General features: G+C 50.7%; 1 pseudogene; it reads left to right on the top strand.

Moving 5' to 3' along the window:
- Positions 1–4,142: 4,142 nt before the first annotated feature.
- Positions 4,143–4,778, top strand: LOC141732621 (olfactory receptor 6F1-like; annotated as a pseudogene).
- The last annotated feature ends 5,223 nt before the right edge of the window (positions 4,779–10,001 follow it).

Raw genomic sequence — 10,001 nt, 5'->3', positions numbered from 1 at the left:
AAGTATATGTTCCTCTGGCTGTGCTCATGTCTGCATTTGCACACACATGTGTAATACACATGCAAATATGAGTGTGCACAAATGTTCTCTGTGTGTGTGTGTGTGTGTGTTTGGGCAGTTGTGTCCATGAGTGTGTATGTGTTATAGCAGACACACGTGCCTTCATGCAGGAGAGCATGAATGTGTGTGACTGCTCTGCATATACGTAATTGTGTGGGCGTAGGTGTGTGCAGATGTGTGCTTTGGTGTGTGTGCATCTGTGTAGAGGAGCATGCGTGTAATCTGTATGCAAATGCATGCGTGCAGGAGCATGCATATGTATAAACATGTATGTGTGTGAATATCTGTGTGTACCTGTTGGTGGGGGGAGTGGCCATGCATGTTGCTGTGGTCATGGGCTCCTTTGGAAATGTGTGTGCACACACCTCGTTATAAGTGCACAGGAATGAGTTGCTCTTTGGGTGTGTGTCAGCTGACGTGTGTGGTTGTGCTCATGTGTGTGAGTTTGTGTGTGCACTGAAGGGGAAATTCAACTTGTAACTGCTCAGCAGTGGTAATTTGTGACCAAGGAATGACCTGCTACAGAGGGCACAAAGGCCCAAATGCAGCAGGGGATAAAGTGACTGGCAGCAGGAATGCGGAGACAGAAGGACTCTCTGGAAGGGAGAGCAGTTTCCCTTGGTGATGAGAAACAGCTGCAGCATTGTCTTGTAGCAACCCTGGACTGGGAATGCTGAATGGCCACCTTTGGGCAGCAGAGCTGGTGCTGGGGGTGTAGAATAATTACTAAATTGCCTAAAAATACAAAAGTACAGCATTGTTCACACATTAAGGAAAAGTATAAAATTAAGAGGCTTCTGGGGTAGAAAACAGCTGCAGCTGGCATGAAGAATACAACATCTGTGGTCCCCTGATAAGGATGCTTGTGAAGTTACATGAGGCATGGGGCGGGATGCAATTATTCCGCGGCTTTACTTTATGATGTATAGCGGATATGGGAATGGGATGATAGCATGAAACAGATAAGCTGCCAATTAGCTGCCCGCTCAATACTCGGAGCCAACATTTTGTCAAATTTTAATGAAATCCTGTCCTTTGTGCGAACTTTGCTCATTATAATGTCATTATAATACCAAAACACACCTCCATCCCGAAGGCTACCTACCTCCAAGGTGCGACCACTCCTCCTTGAGTCTGCACCCTGAATTTCTCGTAAACTATACCTTTAATTGTGAGGTGAGAGAATTTTACACCAATCATAATAAAAGTATGTACGACTAAAGTCACTCAAACTCCACCTTGAAGATAACAAATAGTATAAAAACAGTCCAAGAGAGGGGGGATACCCAGGGAAGACACCATCACAAAGAATTCCATCACTGACTTCCGGGATCAGTTGACGGGCTGAGCCTCTCTTCCCTCCCATAGGGACACCTTTGGGTAAGACTTAGATTATACCGAGTGCTTTCTTGGGAAATTTAGCAATTTCTCTAGAGACTGTCTTTCCTACATTTATAGCCAGGCTGTATCGTTTATAACTTTGTCATGCGATATGTATATGTAACAACACTTTCATTTGCACGTGCTTTGCAGACAGTGTATTTATCACTGGCAATCCTAAAAACATATATATCTGTTGTTTAAATAAACTGCACTTTTTAAATAGATAGTTGTTTCGGTTTCTCACAGAACATGACCAAAGACTTGAGAGTGGCCATGCTAGTTCATGAGCATGACTAGACTAAAGGTGCAGTCCACTATTAGTGTATCCATAACAAGTTTAACACATATTAAACGCGATTGGACTAATAGTGCTGCATTAGGCATCACTCAGAATTTAAACTTAGCCGCACCTAGCCTCCCACCTCGGTAAGGAGTGTTGGAATGCAAGGGGGTTTATCTTCTGCCAAAACCGCTTTGCCCCTTTCGCAGAACAGGGGGACAGACCCATCGCCAGGCTGAGGTGTGCCTTGCACCATTCACAGGATTGGTGCTGCTGCCAGTGTATGTAAGGAATCGGCTTCTGACATATATTTGCAGACTCCTTGTATAGAACTGCTTATGGTTGTAGGACTCTGGCCAATAGATTGATCATTTGGTGGTTGGTTGGTTGTTCTGGTTTTGTTTTTTTTTTTTAAAAAAAAATCTAAGCATAAGCATGTGTTTAATTTGCCTCAAACGGTACAATACAATTTCCCCAACAGTACACATATCAAGGTGTGTGCATGCCTGTGAGTGTGCATGCCTTGCTGTGTGTATGGGTGTGCATGTGTGTGCACCTGTGAGGCTATGTCAGAGGTCCTGATGAAATCAAGGTACACCCTAGGTAGTGCCCCTCCCCTTCCCACAGTGCCTGTCACCTCCTCATGGAAAGCAAGGAGGTTGGTGAGGCATCATTTGTCCTCAGTAAGACCATGTCAGCTGCTCCCAATCCCCTTCTTGCCTTTCATGGGTTTAGAAAGGGCTCCTGAGAGTATTGTCTCCATCTTCCTTCCAGGGACTGAGTAGAGGCTCTCTGGTCCGCTCCTTGAATGCCCTTGGATGCATCCCAAGTGATCCCATGAACTTGTGTTTGTCCATATGGTAGTAAAAGATCCTTAATTCCTTATTCTTCTACTGTGGGTGCTGCTTCATTCTCATAGAATCTGTGGGGAGGGTGAGGGATGTGGTCAGCCTGAGGAGAAGCCATACCAGTAAAGGCTGAGGAGAAATAGACACCCAGTATGTCAACCTTTTCCCTGTCATTTGTCACCAGGTTGCCATCCTCACCGAGCAATAAGCCCACATATACTTAGCTTTCCAAGCACCCCCATCCCATGGTGAAACCCCATGTCCAAGGTACTCGAGGACAGATGGATAGCAAACAGAAAGCTTCTGTGTGGGTGGAAGGACTGAAGCTGGGCACATTACTCTCACTCAGCTGCATCTCCCCTTCCCACCAAGTGCAGATCAGTCTCCCCTCAACCACACTGATGCCTTGGACACAGGACTTGCAGAAGATGCAAGTCCAACACCTGTGTTGTGATCCTGGACAGTGTAGACAGCTTTTCTTTGTGCGAGAGTCTTCTCAACTAACTCTAGATGCATAAAGACCTGTATAAGTGTGTGTACGTGTGTGTCTTGTCTAGTCTACCAGCTGTCTAGTCCACCTTGTCAACAGAAGAAAAACAGGTGTTTGGAAGGCATGGATTGCCTGCTGTGTATGAGACAGGGTGAACTGGGGCTTGGCAGTGCCTGTTTCTCTCTGCTGATAATCTACGAAGCAAAGATGAGTAGCTCACCTGGAGACACCCAGTCTGGAGGCAGGGGAGATTAAATTCCTCGGTCTCACTTCTTGTCTGACTTTGAGCTTTGATGTTTACTTAGATCTTCACTTCAATGGAGACTGAAGACTTAGGCCTTAACTGAGGTTAGAGCTCTGAAATGAGGTAGGCGAATCCCTTACCTTACTCGCTCTGTATTCAAATGTCCAGAGTTGCCTTTAGTTATCTCCCACCCTGGAGGTTTCAACACCACGTCAATAGCCAGCAGCAAATACTTGATGGGACATGGCTATGTCAGACCTGTCCTGTGTGTCAGCAACTGGCCACACTTTAGGGAACTGTGTTGCTGTTCTTTAACTGGCCTGTGTGAGGGGACACCGTTTTCTGTCTCCATCAATCCCCCCTGAGGTCAAACTCCCCGTGGCACAGAGAAGGGAATCAGAAAACCATCTCCTTGGTGCTGCCACTTTGAACTTCAGTGTGTGAATGAGGTGGGCGTGAGGATCTACCGATGCTAACAAAGCTGGTTACTCTCTGATGTATGCAGCTGTCTCGCTGCTGGCCTTTCTGACCCACGGCCTTCCAACCACAGTTTCCTAAATGGAATTCTCATTTCATGTCAGCAATTGCATTCAACATTTTCTAAGGGAGATGCCTGCGCTCGACCCAATAAATAATTCTCCAGGTTCATTTGGTGGTGTAGGCGTGACCTTCAGGGTCAGATCTAGTTGTCCGAACGTGTTTCTGCAGCGAAGGATTTCCCTGACAATTTTAGCTCAGGGTAGATGCTTTTTTCCCATGTTCTGCACCAACTCCTTTCTCAGGGATGATGGTTTTCCTTCACTGCTGGTAGCATCTGAAAGACCAGCACAGGCATGCAGACTCCAGTTGTTCTTTCTTCTCTCCCTAGGCTCCACTCAGTGTTTTCTCCTGCTGTCATGGCCTATGACCGCAACTTAGCCATACGCTACCCCTTGAGATACAGCTCCCTCATGAGCAGTGTCCTCTCTGCTCGGAGGGCACTCGGCTCCTCACTGGGAGGCTTTCTGTCTGTCTCACTGCTGGCCTTTCTGACATCCAGGCTGATGTTCTGTGGGCCACATGTCATCAATCATTTCCTCTGTGATATAGATTTCTACCTGGCCCTCTCCTGCAGTGACATGTGGCCCATGGAGCTAGCGACCTTCCTTGTCTGCGTAACTGGCCTGCTGGCCTCCCGTGTGTGTCACCCTCTTCTCCTACGTGTACATCACCTCTTCCATGCTCAGAATCATGTCAGCCCATGGTCAAAAAAAGGTGTTTTCCACTTTCTCCGCCCACCTCAGTGTTGTCACAATGTAGTATGGCTCCACCATGTTCCTGTGCGTCAAGCCATCGGCCCAGAACTCCCTGGATCTGAACAAACTCATGAACACCTTTCACACAGCTGTAACTCCTTTGTTGAGCCCCTTCATTTACACACTCAGGAACAAAGATGTGAAGCAAGCTCTGTGGTGGGCCTTCCAGAACAAGTGAAGTGGCTTTTCAAAGGGTCTCAGTGGGACCAAAGAGGTTCGTCCCCTCCCTCCCATGGTTTCCACCCTGCAGAAGGTCCTCACCAAAGTGTAACGGCACCTGGGCATCACAGGTAGTGAGAAGCCACCAGTTCCCCACTGAGCCCATCTCATTCACCTCACAGCCACCTTAGGCTGGGCTGCACCTCAATTCGAATGCTCCCACCTCCCTCTGCTCCCTCCTGGGTAAACTCAGAATGCCTCCCAGTGCTCTAAAGACCACCACTTGGAAAGGCTAACAAATCCCATCCAGAAGCAGCTCTCCAACAGAACACTGGAAGAGTTGTCCTCCCACAGGTTTGAATTCCAGGTTGCCAAGGGCTTCATTTTGTCAGGGATTCACCCGTGCCCCCTAAATTATTCCCAGCAGCTGGCTCACTGCTTTAGGAAATGGGCATGTATTTCTCTGTTTAGTTTGACATTTTCTGGAAGGATTTATGTCCCACTCTTGGGGCTGTTTCAGAGAATCATGCTCTGGTTCAACAGAAAATTTGGCAATGTCTGGTATCTCTGCCTATAGCCATTATTCCTAACAGAAGTCAGTCAACAAAATTTACACTCCCTCTCCTTCCCTCAATCCTGTATCTTAAGGTATTTTTAAATATTTAATTAAAAATATGCAAATCACTATGCTTCATGCTAGATGTGTCAGGACATTTCCACATCTGAAACTCCACATCAGTTTTTAACAGTCCATCGTGCCACCCGTTTTGGGCTTTGTTGTGGAAACACTTCAATGAGATTGGCAAAGTCCCCAGACTTCAGAACTGTGAAAGGCTGGCTGGGCAGCAACTCTCTCCTCACACTCACTGGGAGGACGTCAGCACTTCCAAAGGGCACTTGCTTGTCCCCCTTCCAATTTTCATTTGAGGCATCATGTTCTCAAAGCTCTTCTTTCTGCACAAGGACACTGAAGGGAGTCCATGTGACCACTTCAGAAGGAGGAGGCATCAAGATGGCAGACACACCTTTAAGATCAGTGTGGGACTGATTTCACCTGAGTGTAGAGCTCTCCATTGAGATGATTGAATCCATACTGAACATTCTCTCCTCCCTTCTGGAAGCAGTGGTGCTTCTGGAGGTGATCTTCCTGTGTCCACCTGTCCTGGGCACTTGGCTCCTAGACTTGCAGCCAGACCCAGGCACCAGTGCCAAGGACAGGCTGATGCCCGCCCTTGTCAGCTGTGCTCTCTTTCTCAGGGGCACTTGGGAAAATCCCTGCGACAGCCCACTGAGGCTGGAGAAAGAACCTGAGGCTGGATGCGTCCTCAGGTAGCCATCACTGTTTGTCATTCCTTGCTTTTGGGGGAGAACTGTGTCTGTGGAGTGTTGAAGCACTCTGCAGCCCTGGAGAGCAATCAAAAGCAGGACCTGAAATGTCCGAGGGACCTGAAACACAAAGGAGTGCGGACCCCGAAGGCTGCTGTCAACTCCCCATCAACACTGCCTAAAGCCCTCTGAGATAAACAGGGGCATTCAAAGCCTGCAACAGGGCTGTCAGAGCAGACCCACATCACTTGGGAGAGGCAGGCCATCCTGCAACAGTACTAGGACAACTGCAATCTAGCCTAGGCTTTCTCAGGTGCAGTGGATGATGCTTCATGAGCAACCACTGTGTTCCCTATGGAAGCAAATGAGATCACTGTGATGTGATTACCATTTGTTGGACAGAGAAACCAGCACAGACTCAGGGACATAGGGGTTCCTCCCAGTTGAGCACTGCTGGTTTTCCTGATAAGGAAAAGAGACATGAAAAAGAGTGGGACCACTCTCTGGCAGTGGCTGAGTGCAGGAAGGGTTTAACCAGAGAATCTTGTTCAGCGTCTGGCTGATGGGTCTTTTACACTTGATGATGCCTACATATGGGGCAAGGAAGGGCTCTTCCCTTCTGCGGCTACTGTGGCCACGTCGCAAAACCAGAAAAGCAGTTGTGCCTCCTACCACAAGCTTCATTCTCCAGCTGTGGCCATCAGTGGAGCCACAGGGAAAGGGAAGAAGCACACAAGCTGATAGGTTACTTGCCCTGAGGACTCACGCCACTGTACCAGCTATTCTAAGCAGAGGGCATTTACAAGCCTGGTTTGGCTTCTTTATGGTTTAGCCTCCAATGGGCCTGCCCAAGTCAGGTTTCTTGGGTTCTATTCATCACCAAAGACCCTGGATCTAGACACAGCTGTAAAAGTCACATTGGCATGTGCTTCACAGCAGCACAGGCTGGGGAGGCAGAGGCCCACCCTCACCACAGCCCCAGGTGCCACTGCTGGGCAGTCTGAGCTCAGAGCTCCATGCAAGCAGTGGCAGGGAGGGAACTGCTCCTCAGAGCACCCCCACGTTTCTGTGCACTGCTGCCAGCTGTGGGCACCAGTGTGGGCTCAGTGCACAGAAATAGGCAGCGCTGTCCTGGAGCTCGGTGTCTCACACATGCAGAAGCACCTGGGAGTCCTTTGCAGACAGTGTGGAGGAGAACCTCCCTGATGCCTCGTGAGCTCTGTACTTGCTTAGTCGTAGCAGCATCTGAAGGGACTGGGTCTGGTGCTGCTGGTACCAGAAGATGTAGGGATTGGAATCCCTGGTGGAGAAATTGCAGTGCAGAGTTGCCTTGTGTCCCGCCTGGATGGTCATTTCTGCTGGGAACTGGAGCACAGAGTCCTTTTGGGCATGACCTGTAAAGCCAGAAAGAGCTTTCAGCTTTGCTTGCCAATGGACCTGTCCATCTACAACTTCATCAGCTTGCTCACTGTCCCCACTGTCCACCTCACTTTTCCTTGCCTCAGAAATGATGAGCTGTTTGTCCCCTTTTGTTCTGCAGCTTCTCGTTTATAGCCATCCCTACAGAGATTGGTAGCATTGTATCCAATACATACAGCAGAGAAGCTGCTCTATGCCACGTTGGTCCGTTCCCCAGCACCTTTCCCTCTTTTCAGGCTTAATATGTATTAGCAGCACATTCAGGAATGCTGAGCAGCTGCAAAGTTCAGGTGAGGTCTTGTTCCTCCTTTGGCGCCCATTACTCCTGACATCTCCCAGATTATTTGCTGTACCCATATGCAGCCCCTGATCTCCCTACGGATACATTCCCAGGTATCCCAGGCAGTCAGCACTCACATCTCCTCCCTTCCACCACCAGATGCACAAACTCTTGCCTCAATCTCCCCAGCCTGAAAGTCACATCTCACCAAAGTCAGCCAGTCCCACCAGGGCTGACAGGAAAATCAGGACCATGTCACGCTCTCTCTTCAGGGGGTGCCCAGGGACCTGCGAGCATGAGGGACCCGAGGCTTGCACCTTTACCTCTTCTTCTACCTCTGCCTGATCAAAGAGGCCTCCAAACCACAGCCCAGAGGGTGGAGCAAAACTCTCTCCCTGCTGCTCCAGCCAGGCCTCTTTGGGCCTTTCCCCCGACCTCTACCACAAGGCAGCCCTCTAGAGACATAAAAGAATCATGGTTTAAGTAGTGGCCATCTAAAGAACAAAGATCCCTTGAAAACTTCTCCTGACACCCACCACCTAGCCAGCTGCACAGGCCTGCACCCAGCTCTGCAGGAGAGGGAGAAGGCACCCCTGCCCCCACCCATGTCCACCCTGTCCCTGGACTGTCTGGATGGAGAGAGAACCAGGCACACACTGAAGTGCCTTGGACCCAGGTGTCACACACTCTTTCCCTTCTCCTCTGGCCATAGATAAGGAACCTGAAGAGAAACATCTCTGTGAAGAGCATCTGCTCCAGAAACCAGCTGCACAGGGACAGACACACTGCCTCACTCTGGCAGGGGGAGGACATGGCAACCCAGCTCTCTGTTGTGCAGGCAGTCCTTCTGTGTCCCTTCTCCTACCCACATTACCCACAGCCTCCAGATGCTTCTCCCACCCTGGGCCCCAGAACCTCAGTACCCAGACAAGCAAAAGGCCTACTTGATTTTCATGTCTTCTGGTGTCTGCTGCCCGGAGCAGGGCTCCTCTGCCTCTTCTCACCCAGGGCCTTTCTCACACAGTTAGCAGGGACTGCAAGAAGCACGTTCTTGGCACAGCAGCCCCCATTCACAACCATGCTCCCACAAGGCCTTTACTGTCCTGTTGTTCAGACGAGGCCATTTCAGAAGGACAGTGGGCTGCCATCTGCTCTCCAATGACTGCAAACCTGCCAGGAGTTCCCTTGGAATATAACTATGGCTGCCACTACAGGCCCCAGCTGAGGCAGGGAAGAGGACTGAGCCTTTCCTCTCTGCCCCTGAAGCCTCTGAACATGGACTGTCCCAGCTCTCTCAGCTCCTACAGCCACACAGGCCTCACTGGGGACTGGCTGGGCCCAGGACCCCATGTCCAGAGGCCTCATTCCAGGTCTCCCCATAGACCTTCAGCCCCATAGGGCAACTTAGCACATCTCTTTTGGGGCTCCATCCTGAGTCTGACCTCGAGTCTCAGATGTGTCTTTCAGCCAGTGCCCTGCTCAGGCTTCTCTCCTGTCTCCTGGACTTCCCTTCAACACTAAAGTCTCTCAGTCTGAGGTTAAGGGGAATCCTGTGCCCCAAGCTCTATGTTCTGATCACCAGGCACTGCAGGAGACACTTGAAGGTGTCTGTGACAATCAGTATCTCCTTCTCAAGTCGGTGCCGAGGTAGAACCACTGGCTCCACAGGATGCCTTTGCAACACCAGCAGGAGCACCCCAGAAGCAGAGTGTGGATCTAGAGGATTCAAGTTGTAAAGTGTGTAGCTGAGCAGATTGACAAAGTTGCCACTTGTGGTTGTGGTGTCAAAGCAAGAGCTTGTGTTGGCACTGTACCAGTTGGGTCTTCTTGTTTTAAGAGAGCCTGGAGACATGAGTGGGGTGGAAGAGATCCCCGGCCCCTGCCCGTGGAGCAGCAGCAGTGGGCGGTCCGTGCGGCAGGAGCGAGGGCTGGGCGGCTGCCCGTGGGCAGGAGGATCTCTGCCGCCCGCCGCCCTGTGCGGAGCAGAAAGGCGCTGCTCCCGGCCGGGCGCCAGCGGGGCCGGCGGCTGCCATCGCTCCTTGCCGGGCCCCGCCGGACACGGCCAGCGCTCCGGGCGCCATTCCTGCCCCGGCGGCGGCGGCAGTGTGGCAGGGGATTTCTGTGTGCGTCCCGCTGGGAGTGCGGGGTTGCCGCTGCCGGGGCCGGGGCCGGTCGGGCTGGGGAAGCGGTCCGGGGCGGGGGCCCAGTTGTGGCCCG

Source organism: Larus michahellis, chromosome 18, assembly GCF_964199755.1.
Source record: "Larus michahellis chromosome 18, bLarMic1.1, whole genome shotgun sequence".
NCBI lineage: Eukaryota > Metazoa > Chordata > Aves > Charadriiformes > Laridae > Larus > Larus michahellis.
The sequence above is the reverse complement of the archived record's forward strand: the minus strand, read 5'-3'. Positions and strand labels throughout refer to the sequence as shown.